The following is a 6,216-nucleotide window of genomic DNA, read 5'->3' as shown; positions in this document are numbered from 1 at the left end:
GTATATCATATAATATCCTGCGATCTATCTAAGAATCGGCTCAGCTCCACATTGTAGGTAAGAAAACAAAAGTTCGAGTTGGTGTTAACATTTGATCTAAGAGATGGAAAATGGATTTTCAAGTACATACGTATTTTTCAATTGACGCTAACGTCAATCCGACTAAGAATAGGAACATCTTTGTGTCTAAACACAAAGATGTTCCTGTGTCTAAACACAAAGATGTTCCTGTGTCTAAACACAAAGATGTTCCTGTGTCTAAACACAAAGATGTTCCTATTCTTAGTCGGATTACTATGCCACAGATAATATAATATGTTTTTCATTGTACACTAGGTAAGGTAAGTTTAGTTAATTTTACTGAGACCCCACTGAGATGCCATTTTAATGCTAAATACTCAAAAAATTATTTAAAAGATACTTTTGTCATTTAGAAGTGGCTCACTGCCTGTAGCAGTTTCTTTTAATAAAATACTAACTGCGCCCCGAGGTTTCACCTGCGTAAGTCCGTATCCCATAGAAGTATCGGGATAAAAAGTTACCTATATGTTATTCCAGTTTTCCAGCTGTCTACGTTCCAAATTTAATTGCAATCGGTTCTGTAGTTTTTGCGTGAAAGAGCAACAAACACACACACATCCCTACAAACTTTCGGATTTATAATATTAGTAGGATAGGATAGGATTTTACACATCTACTTAGCAAGACGGGCTTTATCAACATTTTGTTAAAAATATTTATTGGCTGCTCTAAGTGGGTTCAAAATTTGCATTTTTCCTTCAAGTTACAAATACGCTGTACGCACAATAATTTACTGGTCATTGGTAGAATCCCCGTATTCACTTCTTAATTTACCATAGATAAACAAAAGAGGAACAAAAAGACTCAAATGAGGTACTTAATTGATTTTAGGCTCATAGACACGATTGCTATAATATGTGTATAGTACATAATATAGTTTAACTTTGAGTATCAAAGTTTTTTAGTGAGTTTTCAACGCCATCTGTTTTCTGAATTGTGAACTTATAACACCTGTCTACCTGCCTACTTGTCTCAAGCGTTCGGTTTTAACCACTTTCTAAAAGATGTCGGTACGAACATAACTTTAAAAATTATGTGTATGAATTCTGATAAAGCATAGAATATTATAATCTTATATATAAAATTCTCGTGTCACAATGTTAGTCTCTATACTCCTCCGAAACGGCTTGACCGATTCCTCTGAAATTTGGTAAGCATATTGGGTAGGTCTGAGAATCGGCTAACATCTATTTTTCATACCACTAAACGATAAGAGTAAGGCAGAACAGCGTTTGCCGGGTGCAGCTAGTTTAGATATAGGTTGAGTTGTTTAAATGGGTATGTGAAATATCGAAAGACCCTTAGTTACGACTTACGAGGTTGATTTTGATGGAAATTATTAATTTGACTACTTTATATTATTATTATAATAGTCCTCTATTGTACCCGAGGTTGTCTGGAAGAAATCGCTCTAAGCGATAAGACCGCCCATTGTGCCTAGATGTAAGTTTTATTTGTCTCCTTTCTTTGTCTTTAATGTTAATTAAGTGCACAATAAAGAATAAATAAATAAATAAATAAATAGAAAATAAATCAAATGATACAGATCATTTGATTTTTGAAAGTGATGCGTAGGTCACAGAATAACAATATTATTTAGTATCACTTAAAACATTTACAAATATTTTCTGAGAATTACTGGAAATCTGGTGATATATGAGTTTGTGAGGTGAGATTTCCTAGTGGGTGGTGGGTGTGGCGTTGCTACAAATATACTACATTATTTTTTTTATAAATTTTCGCCTAACGTCTTTGTGGAAGGAGCGCCCTACAAACCGACTGCGTTTTAAATATTTGTGTCCAGGAGGTTTCGGCACGAATTGGGCCAGCTCGCACCTGCACCGGGGTCGGTATCACATCCGACAAGCGTCGAATATTAACAAGCGAATGCTACTCCGTCCAATCGTTTGATGAGTAGGGCAGCCGTCGCCCATTTCCTTTTTCTCAGCCATCCCTTCGTCGATCATTGCCTCATGCTTTATCCATGGTTCAACAAATCTTTATCGATTGTGGTGTTAGTTTTAAGGTTACCACCAAGCAAACATGTTAACTTGCCCACCCTAACATAATAAAATATATTATAATATTATGGTGCTGCTTACGAATGTTCATTCTTGGCTTAGGTCGTCCATCTCCAACCCCTTTAATTAAAGCCTGGTTGGTAGAAATCGCTTAGTGGTGATAAGACCGCCTATTTGGCTCATATAATTATCAACCATATAATGAATTATCTTTTCTTCGTTGTTATAAGTAAATTAGGTTTTTTTCTCAATGTGCTGAATAAAGTGTATAATTATTATTAATTTATACGATAGAATAGAAGAGATATTACACAATATCATATTATATGTTAATGAAAGAGCTTCGCAACATTTCTGTAACAAGACAAATGTCGCAACGCAACATGTGCAAATGTGATTGTAATCATTATGCATCTGTCCGTTTTAGTAGGGATTAACATAATTATTATAATGCGATAAAAATGCCGAATTGCATGGGAATTTCGAACGTTTATTCTTTATATTTTTTTCGTTACGTTAACATGTAAATCTTTAAAATTTGGGGAGTTAAGTGGTGATTCTATCAAATTGGGGGGCTTTGTTAATACCATCATAAAATTGTAATTAGATATAAGTAAGGAATAAATAAAGGCTTATATTATTGTTACGTTAACATAATAATATAAATAAAAATATCTTAATAGTTTTTTTTATGTCATAGCGGGCAACTGAGCTGGTGGTTCGCCTGATGGTAAACGATCACCACCGCCCATGAACATTCGCAGAGGCTTAGACCTCTGAGAATGCGCTGCCCGCTTTTAAGGGATAAGGGATAAGGGATGAGGAAAGGATTGATGAATGGAAAGAAGGAATGGACTGGGAAGGGCTAGGAGAAGGAAATAGGCCTCCGGCTCCCCCACTCACCGTACGAAACACAATAGCAAGCTATTATTTCACGCGGGTTTTCTGTGGGGGTGTGGTACTTCCCCGGTGCGAGCTGGCCCAATTCGTGCCGAAGCGTAGTCGACTCCCACAATAAAGTTTGTTGGTGTATTCTTCTAGCCTATAAACATTTAACAATGTGGTGTGAGTCTTCTTGTGAACCCGCCTCTTTGTTTCATACGCAGTTTGTACGATTTTTTTTTCGAAGCATTAAAATCCATTTAGTTATTACTGAGTGATAGAGCTACAAATATACAAAGGCAGTAGGCTCTCCTAGGCACGTGTCTCAGACAGATAAATTACCTACACGGAGATTAATATATCATGGATAAGATACGGTCGATCATAATTAGAAATTTAATGAGCATTTGTCTTAATCGCCGTTGGTTATTCAAGCGATAAGTGTACCTAGCTACTGGAGTGCAATTATGAGCCGGATAACGGGTTATATGAAATGCTCTGCTTGTATGATAAAAGCATTGATTCCAAGAAAAAATCCTTTCATCAATGGCCACGACTTCTGAATATGATTTGCTTAGTTTTAATCTGCTAGATAAAATCGCAAATATGTAATATGAAATGTTAAGAAGTGTTAAAATGGCTGACAACAAGTTGTGATACCTATTGTTATAAATTATATTCAAAGAATCAAATAATTCCTTCGTGATAAATAATTTTTAGTGAAGGAGTGAATGTGCTTTTGTACGAATCGGGCCAGCTGGCACCACAGAAGGTTCACACACTGGAAGTACCACACCCCCACACAAAACAAGCGTGAAATAATACAGCATAATACTATGTTTCGTACTGTGAGTGGGGGAGCTGGAGACCCATTTTTTTCTTCCCAGTCCATTCCTTCTTTTCAATCGTCAATCCTTTCCTTATCCCTTTCCCTTAAAAACGGGCAGCGCATTCGCATCGCTAACCATCAGTTTATTTGATCGCACTAATTTTAGGAACATTACGTTGTAGATAGTCCATTTATCATACCATATATAATATCATGTTTTTGTTACGTGTGTGAATAAAAATTCAAATACCCTAGTGCGAGTAGATAATGTAAAATTTCATCAAACTTTGCATGTTCTCTCTGTCTTTCTTACAACTACTCGTGATAGGTCAGATCTTTAATTTTATGTTACTTTTTATTTACTATAATTTCAGTCATTGTTCTAATAATAACTAAAGAGGCCGTATACCACAATTGATTTCTTTATTATTCATAATTTTTTTTTTTTTGTATGGATTGTTGGAATAGAAAACTGTGGAAGATAGTCAGTAGTACTAGTGGTAGTTGGGCAAATAAGTATAACAACATATAACTGAAATAAGGTATAACCTTAGATAACATAATATTATAGTAGGTTTAACAGATAATATAATACTATGCGTTTAACTATCAATCTGAAATTCGTATTCAAAAAAATATTACATCGCTATTCAAAAATACCACACTTACATACCAAGTAAGTTAATATATTTTGAAGATCTTCACTTAGCTCAAAGTAATAACGGTATGTGCTAGATGACTAGGCGCTTCTGTATAACCTAGGGCGATTACGTTTCTAACGTATTTCGCATCGTGGATATTTGCAAACACAGCTACTGGAAATAGTACATGATGTTTTTAGATTCATCTAAATAAAAATCTGAATAAATAAATTCAACTACGAGACTTTTTTTTTGCATATTTTTGTACTAAATGTCAATGCCTTAATTGGCTATTTTTTATTTTTTTTTTATGTCATAGCGGGCAACTGGGCTGGTGGTTCGCCTGGTGGCAAGCGATCACCACCGCCCATGAACATTCGCAGAATCGCTGCGAATCTGTTGCCCGCTTTTAAGGGGTAAAGGAAAAGGAAAGGATTAACGACTGGAAAGAAGGAATGGACGGGTGAGGAAAAGGAAATGGGCCTCCGGCTCCCCCACTCACCGTACGAAACACAGTGACATGCCACTATTTCACGCCGGTTTTCTGTGGGGGTGTGGTACTTCCCCGGTGCGAACTGGCCCAATTCGATAATGTTTTATAGATGAAATACTTTGAACTTTCTAAACATTGCTGCAGGCGTTATACCGAATGTCATACGAAAATAATTTCGCCTCTAGACGCTAGCACATTTAAATGAGAAAATTCATTAATGTTGTTTCATTATAAATTATCATTATATTAGTTGTCGAATACTTGATCTTTTTGCTAATAAAAATGGTTCGTTATTTAAAGCTAGGCTAGCCTAGCTTTATGTTTTTGAAAAAGATGCAATTAAACTTAACCTACATACATTACATAATTGCATAAAATACATTTAAATAGCACTGGTACTGTAGCAATAGCCTGGCCATTTCATTTACTTCATCATTATCCATCATTGATCCCAACGACACAAAACTCCATTTTTTTTTTTTTATGTCACTGCCGGCAATGGAGCTGGTGGGACGCCTGATGGTAAGCGCTACCACCGCCCATGAACATTTATAGAGGTGTAAAGTCGATTATAGAACTTACGCCTCTACAAATGGATTGCCGACTTTAAATTGGGAAGGGATTAAGAAAGGATTGGCGAGAGGAATAGAGGAAAGGACTGGGAAGGGGAAGGAAAAGGATATGGGCCTCCGGCTCCCCCACTCACCGAACGAAACACAGCAGAATGCTATTTCACGCCGGTCTTCTGTGGGGGTGTGGTACTTCCCCGGTGCGAGCTGGCCCAATTCGTGCCGAAGCGTGCTCGACTACCACATATAAAATTAAGAAAGAGTTTAGATCCATAGTTCAATGGACTATCTTGGAAAGAACGGTTTTCCATATCATTAAACTGCCAATTGAATATTTTTCTCCTCGCTTGTGTTTTTTTTCTTTAAAATCTAATAATAGATTAGTTAGAAGATGAAAGAACACATTCTTTAAGAGTCTTATGATCGCATATAATATAAAACATACAAGCCGCGCCCCACGGTTTTACCCGCGTAAGTATGTGTTATTCCAGTTGTCCAGCTTCACGTACCAAATTTCATTGCAATCGGTTCAGTAGTTTTTGCGTGAAAGAGTAACAAACATCCATACATACATATATACATACATACATCCATCCATCCATACTTAAAAAAAATTGCGTTTATAATATTAGTAGAATTGCAATTTGTAAAGATAAGTAGTGTCATCCTGTAACTGCAATATTATTTGACAATAAATACG

Source organism: Zerene cesonia, chromosome 23, assembly GCF_012273895.1.
Source record: "Zerene cesonia ecotype Mississippi chromosome 23, Zerene_cesonia_1.1, whole genome shotgun sequence".
NCBI lineage: Eukaryota > Metazoa > Arthropoda > Insecta > Lepidoptera > Pieridae > Zerene > Zerene cesonia.
Note: the sequence above shows the minus strand (reverse complement) of the source record.